We start from the raw sequence: 13,904 nt of genomic DNA, 5'->3' as shown, positions 1-13,904 counted from the left end.
CTAGTGTGCATACAGGGGCTACAGAAGGCCACCACAGAAATATATTTCACTCATGTTTAGTGAAAAGAAGTTTGAGTATAATGTGAAGCTAAACAGGGACAACATAATACCTTCAGTTCAATCTGCTACCACTCTTGCATTCTAGGATACAGTAATTGTCTTAAATCTACATAAAATATTGTGAACATGGTAGTTGTTCATGATTAAATTAAATGGTAATAAAAAGTAATTTAAGTGCTAAATATATTCCCAGGATGGCCATCATAATTCAAAATAGCCTTGGAAATTACACATCAATATGTACATAATATTTGCAACAACAAATCTATTTTTATAAATTTGACTTTTTACAGAACAGGGGATTTTTTGAGACAAATAATCTGGTACCAATTTTTTTCATATTATTAAAGGAAGAATTAAATGTAAGTTTCATTCCTTGGGACTGATGGTCTTCTAAAAAGTCAGTGCAAATTGAATAGATTTCTACCTTCCTGAACATTTGGACTTGTTGACCAAGACAGATCCTATAAGCTGGGCATAAACCAATCTTAAGAGAGGGTAGGTTCTCTCCTCTTGCTGGGAAATGTCTTTAGCACACATGATCCCAAGAAGCCTCTGAGTCCTACAGCAGAGATTTCTGGGGGTATGGCTGCTGCTGCAGTGGTGAATACTGACTGCCCAGGGGCTAAAGCAGCCTGGAGGGCAGCAGGGCATAGTCAAGCAGCTGGGACAAGCCAGTCTGTGAATTGTACACAGTGAGGTTGGTGGTGATGGAAGCAGCAGTGGGAGGATGAACACCCCAGCCTGGCTGGAATGTGCATGCCCTTAAATAGAACTGGCCATCATATTGGGGTAAGAATCCTGGGCCAGCTTACTGGGAAAGGCTGGGTTTGTCAATGGAGGTAGCTGCTCAGTGGGAAGACTGTAGCTCTGGAGATGGCTCATCTGGCTCTTCCCCTCCACCAAGTAATCCACACTCAGAATAGGCCCTGGGTACACCTGAGAACAAGAAACCAGGTGTCTGCATGTAATACTGCAGGTTATGTAACTTTGTGTATATGGAATACACGGGGTCTTCATTTATTAACATGGTGTACAATGAAAGTGTCTCCATCACCTTGAGGCTTCACTCTGAGCATTCTGAATGCTACTGATATCTTCCATCTTCTCATAAATGAGAGGTCCTATCTGATGACACATTTCTTCAAGATAAAGGAGCTCCTGCAGCTCTGGCTGGTCATCATTAGGGTCTGTACTTTGCAACCTCTGTAGCAACTGGTCCATTTTATCTTCAACAATAAAGGCTGGTTCTGGCTAAGGTTTGAACATTTCCACCTGAACTTCATCACTGAATTGTACTGTCTTCTCCATTTCAATCACTTCTGGTTCAGCAGTAAGATCTGCTGGGGTTAGAGGGAAATAACCTCAGGCCTTGATCGGTCTCACCTCTCCACAGTTGGGTCACTGTCCTCAAGAACTGTAATAATTTCTCCAGCTTTACATGTAAGTTCATTATCTCTGACAGCTTCAAAGTCATATATAGCATGAATTTTTGGCCTCCATGTTGGTAGTTAGTTAAGAGATTGGATGTGCTTGGATAGAAACTTGAAAGTGGGATTGGCTGTTGCCTCTGTTCCTTCAGAGATAACTCAATGGATTTGCTCCATCTTCTTCTTTGTTCTTAGCCACCATGCCAGGGTATTTGTCCACTAGAGCTGAGCTTACTTTGGCTTGTTCTGCAGCCTGAGTCAACAATGAGGAAGGAGACTCCTTGCTCCTTCAACTTCTTGATCATGGCTGCTATCAAACTCAGCTGTGGGTCATTCTTATATTCATCTTTCTAATCAGCATAAGAGCTTTCAATTTTTCACAAACTTAGGATGACCCTTGTTTAAAATGTTGCTTATTTCATTAGCAAAATCTCTTGAACATACATCTAAATGAAAAATTTTGCTACAGTTTGATACATGTGCTCCTAGAAGGGTTGCTCTGTCTTATAGCTGCATAATATTCCATTGTATGTATGTACCACAGTTTGTTTATCCACTCATCCATTGATGCACATTTGGGCTGTTTCCATCTCCTGACTTTTGTGAATAATGCCATGATAAACATTAGTTTACAATTGTCCATTTGTGTCTTAAGTTTCAGTTCCTCTGAGTATATTTTGAGTAATTATATATATGTGAATACACACACACACACACACGTACACACACACCTATATATACCCATTCCATTTCCATAACTACAACTATTTTACTCTTACATGCCTTGAAGCATTCTAAATCATAAATCTGGTTTCAGTCTTAATCATCATTTCTATTTGAAAATGAATTATCTTGAGAGGTATTCTTTCAGAACTATTTAGTTTTATGAGGAAAACACTAAGCAGTAGTGTAATTACTAGAAAAATGTTAGAGTTTATATCCTTACTAAATTTTTACACATAATGTGTTGGAAATTTAAGAATAGTATATAATTTTTCTAGCATCATATTTGAAAAACAATATTTTTATTTAATTTCATTAATTATATCCATGAATTTCCAGTATTATTGCAAAATATTTTAAGCAAATTGTTTTTTCTTTATAACTATTCAATCAGGTATGTTTCTTCAGTAAACCTCATTTTTATAAAAGAGAAAAGAACATTTAGGAGAGATTTTTATTAAATATGAAATAAAATGCTTGGTGATTAAGTTGATATTATTGACCAAAGGGCAGGTTATTGGAGCTACACAAAATTCCAGCAGATTCTTTTATTTCTTTATCAAAACCTTGCATTGTTGATCCTTAGAAGTCTCAGATTACATGCTTTTCCTTGGTGTGCACAAATTCTCAAGATTCCCTAAGATAAAGTTATGATACACTTACTACTACAGAATGCAAATTAATGGATAAAGGTATGACCTTGGGCATAATACAAAGAGGGAAAAGGGGAGTTCCAGTTTTTCTTCCCCCTGATCTTTATTACCTCAGGCATATTTAGAAAGTATTTTCTTCACAATTTTATAATGTGCAAAAATGTAAGCTCTGGGGAATGCCTCTTCCTCATGAATTGTTAAAAACATGAAATATTATTGTATATTTAAAAATGTACATAGAGGATATCTAGAACCTAATATCCAGCAAATAAATATAAAAAAATGGGGCAACAGCTAAAACATCTCTGGCTATCTTTACTGATGCTATTTTTGCTAACATTGATTGATTTCTTGTTAATGTTATGCTATGCCCCTGAATTTCTTAGCAATCCTTTTATTCAAGTTCTAGTAATATTTCAGCCTTAGTGCTTGTGCTAGTTCAACTTTCTGGTAATTTCTGTAGCATTATATTTTCCATATTTGAATTATACTCTCTGAATTACATGTTTCATCAGATACTATTTTTTAAAACCCATCACCTATTGTCTATCCAGAATATTCACTCTATGGGTACCAATTTATAATATGGAGCAATGGTAAATTATGCTAAACATCTTGAGACATATTACAGATATTTCAGTCAATTTTTCCTCAGCCATTAAAAAACAAAGTTATTTTTTTTATTTTTTTAATCATCATTTTATTGAGATATATTCACATACCACGCAGTCATACAAAACAAATTGTACTTTCGATTGTTTACAGTACCATTACATAGTTGTACATTCATCACCTAAATCAATCCCTGACACCTTCATTAGCACACACACAAAAATAACAAGAATAATAATTAGAGTGAAAAAGAGCAATTGAAGTAAAAAAGAACACTGGGTACCTTTGTCTGTTTGTTTCCTTCCCCTACTTTTCTACACATCCATCCATAAACTAGACAAAGTGGAGTTTGGTCCTTATGGCATTCCCAATCCCATTGTCACCCCTCATAAGCTACATTTTTATACAACTGTCTTCGAGATTCATGGGTTCTGGGTTGTAGTTTAATAGTTTCAGGTATCCACAACCAGCTACCCCAATTCTTTAGAACCTAAAAAAGGTTGTCTAAAGTGTGCGTAAGAGTGCCCACCAGAGTGACCTCTTGGCTCGTTTTGGAATCTCTCTGCCACTGAAGCTTATTTCACTTCCTTTCACATCCCCCTTTTGGTCAAGAAGATGTTCTCCATCCCATGATGCCGGGTCTACATTCCTCCCCGGGAGTCATATTCCACGTTGCCAGGGAGATTCACTTCCCTGGGTGTCTGATCCCACGTAGAGGGGAGTGCAGTGAATTCACCTTTCAAGTTGGCTTAGCCAGAGAGAGAGGGCCACATCTGAGCAACAAAAAGGCATTCAGGAGGAGACTCTTAGGCACAAATACAGGGAGGCCTAGCCTCTCCTTTGCAGCAACCATCTTCCCAAGGGTAAAACTTATGGTAGAGCGCTCAACCCATCAAACCACCAGTCCCCTATGTCTGTGGTCATGTTAGCAACCATGGAGGTGGGGTAGGTGAATACCCCTGCATTCTCCACAGGCTCCTCAAGGGGGCACTACATCTTTTTTTTTTTTTTCCTTGTTTGTCTTTTTTCTTTTTTTTTTTTTTAACTTTCCCTTCTTTTTTAAATCAACTGTATGAAAAAAAAAGTTAAAAAGAAAACAAACATACAATAAAAGAACATTTCAAAGAGACCATAACAAGGGAGTAAGAAAAAGACAACTAACCTAAGATAACTGCTTAACTTCCAACATGTTCCTATTTTACCCCAAGAAAGTTACATAATATAGCAACATTTCAGTGAACTTGTTCCTACTACATCCATCAGAAATTAACAGACCATAGTCATTTCTGGGCATCCCCAGAACGTTAAATAGCTTATCTGTTCTTCTTGGATTATTGTTCCCCCTTCCTTAATTGCTCTCTACTGCTAGTTCCCCTACATTCTACATTATAAACCATTTGTTTTACATTTTTCAAAGTTCACATTAGTGGTAGCATATAATATTTCTCTTTTTGTGCCTGGCTTATTTCACTCAGCATTATGTCTTCAAGGTTCATCCATGTTGTCATATGTTTCACCAGATCGTTCCTTCTTACTGCCGCGTAGTATTCCATCGTGTGTATATACCACCTTTTATTTATCCACTCATCTGTTGAAGGACATTTGGGTTGTTTCCATCTCTTGGCAATTGTGAATAATGCTGCTATGAACATTGGCGTGCAGATATCTGTTCGTGTCACTGCTTTCCGATCTTCCGGGTATATACCGAGAAGTGTAATCGCTGGATCGAATGGTAGCTCTATATCTAGTTTTCTAAGGAACCACCAGACTGACTTCCAGAGTGGCTGAACCATTATACAGTCCCACCAACAATGAATAAGAGTTCCAATTTCTCCACATCTCCTCCAGCATTTGTAGTTTCCTGTTTGTTTAAATGGCAGCCATTCTAACCGGTGTTAGATGGTATCTCATTGTGGTCTTAATTTGCATCTCTCTAATAGCTAGTGAAGCTGAACATTTTTTCATGTGTTTCTTGGCCATTTGTATTTCCTCTTCAGAGAACTGTCTTTTCATATTTTTGCCCATTTTATAATTGGGCTGTCTGTACTATTGTCATTGAGTTATAGGATTTCTTTGTATATGCAAGATATCAGTCTTTTGTCAGATACATGGTTTCCAAAAATTTTTTCCCATTGAGTTGGCTGCCTCTTTACCTTTTTGAGAAATTCCTTTGAGGTGCAGAAACTTCTAAGCTTGAGGAGTTCCCATTTATCTATTTTCTCTTTTGTTGCTTGTGCTTTGGGTGTAAAGTCTAGGAAGTGGCCGCCTAATACAAGGTCTTGAAGATGTTTTCTTACATTATCTTCTAGGAGTTTTATGGTACTTTCTTTTATATTGAGATCTTTGGTCCATTTTGAGTTAATTTTTGTGTAGGGGGTGAGGTAGGGGTCCTCTTTCATTCTTTTGGATATGGATATCCAACTCTCCCAGCCCCATTTGTTGAAAAGACCATTATGACTCAGTTCAGTGACTTTGGGGGCCTTATCAAAGATCAGTCGGCCATAGATCTGAGGGTCTATCTCTGAATTCTCAATTTGATTCCATTGATCTATATGTCTATCTTTGTGCCAGTACCATGCTGTTTTGGCAACTGTGGCTTTATAATAAGCTTCAAAGTCAGGGAGTGTAAGTCCTCCCACTTCGTTTTTCTTTTGTAGAGTGTCTTTAGCAATTAGAGGCATCTTCCCTTTCCAAATAAATTTGATAACTAGCTTTTCCAAGTCTGCAAAGTAGGTTGTTGGAATTTTGATTGGGATTGCATTGAATCTGTAGATGAGTTTGGGTAGAATTGACATCTTAATGACATTTAGCCTTCCTGTCCATGAACATGGAATATTTTTCCATCTTTTAAGGTCCCCTTCTATTTCTTTTAGGAGAGTTATGTAGTTTTCTTTGTATAGGTCTTTTACATCTTTGGTTAAGTTTATTCCTAGGTACTTGATTTTTTTAGTTGCTATTGAAAATGGTATCTTTTTCTTGAGTGTCTCTTCAGTTTGTTCATTTCTAGCATATAGAAACATTACTGACTTATGTGCATTAATCTTGTATCCTGCTACTTTGCTAAATTTGTTTATTAGCTCTAGTAGGTGCATCGTTGATTTCTCAGGGTTTTCTAGATATAAGATCATATCATCTGCAAACAATGACAGTTTTACTTCTTCTTTTCCAATTTGGATGCCTTTTATTTCTTTGTCTTGCCGGATTGCCCTGGCTAGCACTTCCAGCACAATGTTGAATAACAGTGGTGACAGCGGGCATCCTTGTCTTGTTCCTGATCTTAGAGGGAAGGCTTTCAGTCTCTCACCATTGAGTACTATGCTGGCTGTGGGTTTTTCATATATGCTCTTTATCATGTTGAGGAAGTTTCCTTCAATTCCTACCTTTTGAAGTGTTTTTATCAAAAAGGGATGTTGGATTTTGTCAAATGCTTTTTCAGCATCTATTGGGATGATCAATTGATTTTTCCCTTTTGACTTGTTAATGTGTTGTAATACATTGATTGTTTTTCTTATGTTGAACCATCCTTGCATGCCTGGAATGAACCCCACTTGGTCATGGTGTATGATTTTTTTAATGTGTCTTTGGATTCGATTTGCAAGTATTTTGTTGAGGATTTTTGCATCTATATTCATTAGGGAGAATGGCCAGTAGTTTTCCTTTAATGTAGCATCTTTGCCTGGTTTTGGTATTAGATTGATGTTAGCTTCATAAAATGAGTTAGGTAGTGTTCCATTTTTTTCAATGTTTTGAAAGAGTTTGAGTAAGATTGGTGTCAGTTCTTTCTGGAAAGTTTGGTAGAATTCCCCTGTGAAGCCATCTGGCCCTGGGCATTTATTTGTGGGAATATTTTTGATGACTGATTGGATCTCTTTGCTTGTGATGGGTTGGTTGAAGTCTTCTATTTCTTCTCCGGTCAGTCTAGGTTGTTCATATGTTTCCAGGAAATTGTCCATTTCTTCTACATTATCCAGTTTGTTTCCATACAGTTGTTCATAATATCCTCTTATAATTTTTTTAATTTCTTCAGGATCTGCAGTTACATCACCTTTTTCATTCATTATTTTGTTTATATGGGTCTTCTCTCTTTTTGATTTTGTCAATCTAGGTAGGGGCTTGTCAATCTTGTTGATCTTCTCAAAGAACCAACTTTTGGTGATATTTATCCTCTCTATTGTTTTTTTGTTCTCTATGTCATTTATTTCTGCTTTAATCCTTGTTATTTCTTTTCTTGTGCTTGGTTTAGGATTGGTTTACTGTTCATTTTCTAGCTTCTTCAGTTGGTCCATTAGTTCTTTGATTTTGGCTCTTTCTTCCTTTTTAATATATGCGTTTAGTGCTATAAATTTCCCCCTTAGCACTGCTTTTGCTGCATCCCATAGGTTTTGGTATGTTGTGTTCTCATTTTCATTCGTCTCTATATATTTAGCAATTTCTCTTGCTATTTCTTCTTTAACCCACTGATTGTTTAGGAGTGTGTTGTTTAACCTCCAGGTATTTGTGAATTTTCTAAGTCTCTGATGGTTATTGACTTCTAATTGTATTCCATTGTGGTCAGAGAATGTGCTTTGAATAATTTCAATCTTTTTAAATTTATTGAGGCTTGTTTTATGTCCCAGCATATGATCTATTCTGGAGAACGTTCCGTGAGCACTAGAAAAGTATGTGTATCCTGGTGATTTGGGATGTAATGTCCTGTAGATATCTGTTAAATCTAATTCATTTATCAGATTGTTTAGGTTTTCAATTTCCTTATTGGTCTTCTGTCTGGTTGATCTATCTATAGGAGAGAGTGATGTGTTGAAGTCTCCCACAATTATTGTGGAAACATCAATTGCTTCCTTTAGTTTTGCCAGTGTTTCTCTCATGTATTTTGTGGCACCTTGATTGGGTGCATAGACATTTACGATTGTTATTTCTTCTTGCTGAATTGCCCCTTTTATTAGTATGTAGTGGCCTTCTTTGTCTCTCAAAACATCCCTGCATTTGAAGTCTATTTTATCTGAGATTAATATTGCTACACATGCTTTCTTTTGGCTGTAGCTTGCATGAAATATTTTTTTCCATCCTTTCACTTTCAGTTTCTTTGTGTCCCTGTGTCTAAGATGAGTCTCTTGTATGCAATATATTGATGGTTCATTTTTTTTGATCCATTCTGCGAATCTATATCTTTTAATTGGGGAGTTTAATCCATTTACATTCAACGTTAAAACCGTGAAGGCATTTCTTGAATCGGCCATCTTATCCTTTGGTTTATGTTTGCCATATTTTTCCCTCTCTCTATTAATATCCTTTATTGTACCCATACCGAATCTCTTTAGTACTGAACCTTTCTCCAAGTCTCTCTGTCCTGTCTTTGTTTCTCTGTCTGTAGGGCTCCCTTTAGTATCTCCAGTAGGGCAGGTCTCTTGTTAGCAAATTCTCTCAGCATTTCTTTGTCTGTGAAAAATTTAAGCTCTCCCTCAAATTTGAAGGAGAGCTTTGCTGGATAAAGTATTCTTGGCTGGAAATTCCTCTCACTCAGAATTTTAAATATATCGTGCCACTGCCTTCTTGCCTCCATGGTGGCTGCTGAGTAGTCACTACTTAGTCTTATGCTGTTTCCTTTGTATGTGGTGAATTGCTTTTCTCTTGCTGCTTTCAGAACTTGCTCCTTCTCTTCTATGTTTGACAGTGTGATCAGTATATGTCTCGGAGTGGGTTTTTTTGGATTTATTCTATTTGGAGTTAGCTGAGCATTTATGATTTGTGTATTTATGTTGTTTAGAAGATTTGGGAAGTTTTCCCCAACAATTTCTTTGAATACTCTTCCTAGACCTTTACTCTTTTCTTCCCCTTCTGGGACACCAATGAGTCTTATATTTGGACGTTTCATATTATCTATCATATCCCTGAGGTCCATTTCGAGTTTTTCAATTTTTTTCCCCATTCTTTCTTTTATGCTTTCATTTTCCATTCTGTCATCTTCCAGGTCACTGATTCGTTGTTCAACTTCCTCTAGTCTTGTACTATGAGTGTCCAGAATCTTTTTAATTTGGTCAACAGTTTCTTTAATTTCCATAAGATCATCCATTTTTTTATTTAGTCTTGCAATGTCTTCTTTATGCTCTTCTAGGGTCTTCTTGATTTCCTTCATATCCCGTACTATGGTCTCATTGTTCATCTTTAGTTCTTTGAGTAGCTGCTCTAGGTGCTGTGTCTTTTCTGGTCTTTTGATTTGGGTGCTTGGGCTTGGGTTATCCATATCGTCTGTTTTTTTCATATGCTTTATAATTTTCTGTTGTTTTTGGCCTCGTGGCATTTGCTTAACTTGATAGGGTTCTTTTAGGGTTTGTAGACCTATTGAAGTCCTTATCTCTAATTTATCAGATCTACAGCTTCGCGGAGTACACTTTCTCTAACTAACCAGCAGGTGGCGTCCACGAGCCACCTGTTCTCCACAAGCCAGTTCTCCCCTGCTTAGCCTTTTTGGTGAGTGGGGGAGTGAGTCTTGTGGGGCCCAATTGGTGTACCAAGCTTGCGTGTGTAGTTGGTGTTGCCTGCCCTGTATGTGGGGCGTGTTTCTGGGCTGTCGGGGAGGGGGGGTGGCCCTAACAATCAAATCTCCCTGATGATCCTAGAGTTTTAAAGCTGCTGCAATACTCTAATCCTTCAGTTCGGTGCTGCCACAGTTTGTCTCTGCCACTGACCCACAAGTCTTTGGTATTGGCGTATGGCTCCTGAGACTTGCAAGTGGGCCCCCCTTCCAGGCTGTGCACCCCGGGTCCTCTGTTGAGGGATGACTGTGCTATGTCACAGGTGAGTGCCGTCCCCCCAGGGCAGTTCTGGGCTGCTGGGCTGTGTAGGGAGGCTCCCAGTCTGCTCAAATGATGGCTGAATGGGGCTTTGTTAATTCACACTGCTCCACCTTCCCAGCTCTGGGACATTCAGCTGAGGTTGCAGGGAAGGCTAATGGCCACGCCCAGTTTTGTGGTGTGTGCCTGTTATTTGAAGCACTTCCGTCACACTGGGTTGTCTGGGGCAGCTCTGGGCTATGGGGCTGGCGATGGGCAGGAGTGTTTCCTGTCCACCAGGATGGTGGCTGTGAGCGGACACCCCCCTTTTCTTGGGAAGTTGTGTTGTTTAGTGAATTTTCTCAGCCACTGGATTATTGCCTTTTGTCTCAGAGCTCTCTTAGTTCTGCTCTTGACTTGACGGGCCCAAATTGCAATTCTTTGAAGCTTTCTGTATTGGTAGATTTCGCTGATCTCAGCAATTCCACGTTTTCATGAGTGTTGTATGAAGTATGCCCAAAGACAGATTGCTCTGTGGTGTCCAGTCCACGCAGTTCCTGGCTTTTTACCTACTTTCCTGGAAGAGTAACTAAAACTTACAGCTCACCAGTCTGCCATCTTGCCAAAAACAAAGTAATTTAAACAAATAGTCCTGATAAATGGTGAATCATGTTTTTCTTCTGTCACAGGAGTATTTCCTTTGTGCAATTATAGAGACTTTAGAAAATCCATGATACTGTCTTATTTTTTACTCAACTAAATCCATGGAATCCCTTCTAAGGGAGATTTTCATTTAGCCTTAATCATACTAACAATTCTGCATCTCCATTCTTTGTACACATGGTTTTTCATTATGAAGCACATCTATGAGTCATCCCTCCCAGGAGACCTGGAGGATTAGGGAACTCACCCTCCAGAGAGGTCAGTTTTCACACCTTTTCTGACTGGTAAGGGTTATTCAGTTACATTTTGAGACCAGTAAAATTCTTAATTGAGCTTATTTTCAGTAAAATGAGTATTGAGTTTCAGGTTAACAAAGAGATGTATTAAGAAACATTTCAATTTTATGTCATATTATAAATACAATTTATTTACATCATAATATGCCCATAATATTGTGCAAACCTTAATAAAAACAATTTTCCTAAATGACTGGAATAACATTACAGCATAAGGAAAAGTATATATTGTTTCAAATTACCAAAAACAACAATAAACCAAAAATGTCCAATAGCTACTAAAATACAGAACAATTGGGGTATATTTTAGAATGGATTATAAAATGAAAGCAAGTAAAAAGGATTGTAGCACAGTGTTGGATTCTAATCAAAAGTGCTTTGAAGAGATCTTCATTTATAATATGTAATTATAGTGAATAGTGCCTATCAGATTTCAAATAAACAAAAAATATATTATTTGAGATTCCTTGAAAAATGGCAGAATATAATTAAGTAGAATTTCCATAGTACATCTTTTCTCATTTTTATTTTTTTTGGGGGTTCAGGAAGCATTTACCCTCCAAATAACTATTGAAAACACTAAATAACTATAATTTTGAATCTTATATCTTCTGAAAATTACCATATTAAAAAATAAAACTTATACAAGGATGAATGATTATTTAATTTATTAAAATCTATGCATTCCTTATATCTTATGGTAATAATGCATTTTATTTTTTTTCTTTTTTGATTCATTTTATTGAGATATATTCACATACCAGGCAGTCATACAAATCAGAGTGTACATTTGATTGTTCACTGTACCATTACATAGTTGTGTATTCCTCACCAAAGTCAATCCCAGACACCTTCATTACCACACACATAAAAATAACAAGGATAAAATTTAAAGTGAAAAAGAGCAATTAAATTAAAAAAGAACACTTGGTGCCTTTGTATTTTTCCTTCCCCCATTTTTCTACTCATCCATTCATAAACTAGACAAAGGGGAGTGTGGTTCACATGGCTTTCCCAATCACATTTTCACCCTTCATAAGCTACATTTTTATACAATTGTCTTCAAGATTCATGGGTTCTGGGTAGTAGTTTGATAGTTTCAGGTATTTACTGCTAGCTACTTCAATTCACTAGAATATAAAAAGGGTTGCCTATATTGTGCATAAGAGTGCCCACCAGAGTGACCTCTTGGCTCTTTTTGTAATCTCTCTGTCACTGTAACATATTTCCTTTCACATCCCCCTTTTGGTCAAGAAGATGTTCTCCATCCCATGATTCTGGGTCTACATTCCTCCCTGGGAGTCATAGTCCATGTTGCCAGGGAGATTCACTCCCCTGGGTGTATGATCCCGTGTAGGAGGAAGGGCAGTGATTTCACCTGCCAAGTTGGCTTAGCTAGAGTGAGAGGGCCACATCTGAGCAGCAAAGGGGTATTCAGGAGGAGGCTCTCAGGCAAAATTATTGGGAGGCCTACCCTTTCCTGTGCAGCAACAGTCTTTCCAAGAGCAAGTCCTGTGGTAGAGGGTTCAACCCATCAAACCACCAGTCCCCAATATCGGTGAACACTTCAGCAACAATTGAGGTGGGGAAGCTGAATAACCTGACATTCTCCACCAGCTCCTCAAGGGGGATCTGCATATTTTTTTCACTGTTTTTTTAATTAACTCTTTTTTCAAATCAACTATATAAAAAATCTTAAAAAATACATTAAAAAAATTCTAAAAACCATAACAAGGGAGTAAGAAAAAGACACCTAACCTAAGAAAACTACTTTACTTCCAACAGTTCCTACTCTACCCCAAGAAAGAAACCTAACATAGCTACATTTCTGTGAACTTGTTCCTACTATACCCATCAGAAATTAACAGACCATAGTGATTCCTGGGCATTCCCAGAATGTTAAATTTACCCATGATAGCTTATTTGTTCTTATTGGGTTATCATTCCCCCTTCCTAAATTGCTCTCTATCACTAGTTACCCTACATGATACATTATAAACCATTTGTTTTAAATTTTTCAATATTAAAATTAGTGGTAGCATAAAATATTTTTCTTTTTTGTGCCTGGCTTATTTCACTCAGCATTATGTCTTCAAGGTTCACCTATGTTGTCATTTGTTTCATGACATCATTCCTTCTTACTGCCATGTAGTATTCCATCATGGGTATATACCACATTTTATTTATCCACTCATCTGTTGAAGGGCATTTAAGTTATTTCCATCTCTTGGCAATTGTGAATAATGCTGTTATGAACATTACCATGCCAATATCTGTTCGTGTCACTGCTTTCAGATCTTCTGGGTATATACTGAGAAGTACAATTGCTGGATCAAAGGGCAACTCTATATCTAGTTTTCTAAGGAAATGCCAGACTGACTTCCAGAGTGGCTGAACCATTGTACACTCTCACCAACAATGAATAAGAGTTCTGAGTTCTCCACATCCTCTCCAGCATTTGTAGTTTCCTGTTTGTTTAATGGCAGCCATTCTAATTGGTGTGAGATGGTATCTCATTTTGGTCTTAATTTGCATCTTTCTGACAGCTAGTGAAGCCAAATATTTTTTCATGTGTTTCTTGGCCATTTGTATTTCCTCTTCAGGGAACTGTCTTTTCGTATCTTTTGCCCATTTTATAATTGGGTTGTCTGTACTATTGTCATTGAGTTGTAAGATTTTTTTATATATGCAAGATAT

The 13,904-nt window shown here is 37.4% G+C and overlaps 1 pseudogene; it reads right to left on the bottom strand.

Moving 5' to 3' along the window:
* Positions 1 to 622: 622 nt before the first annotated feature.
* LOC119524786 overlaps positions 623 to 13,904 on the bottom strand; it is a 59,530-nt pseudogene continuing 46,248 nt past the window's right edge.

Source organism: Choloepus didactylus (genome assembly GCF_015220235.1).
Source record: "Choloepus didactylus isolate mChoDid1 chromosome 13 unlocalized genomic scaffold, mChoDid1.pri SUPER_13_unloc1, whole genome shotgun sequence".
NCBI lineage: Eukaryota > Metazoa > Chordata > Mammalia > Pilosa > Megalonychidae > Choloepus > Choloepus didactylus.
This window is presented reverse-complemented; position numbering and strand designations above follow the sequence as displayed.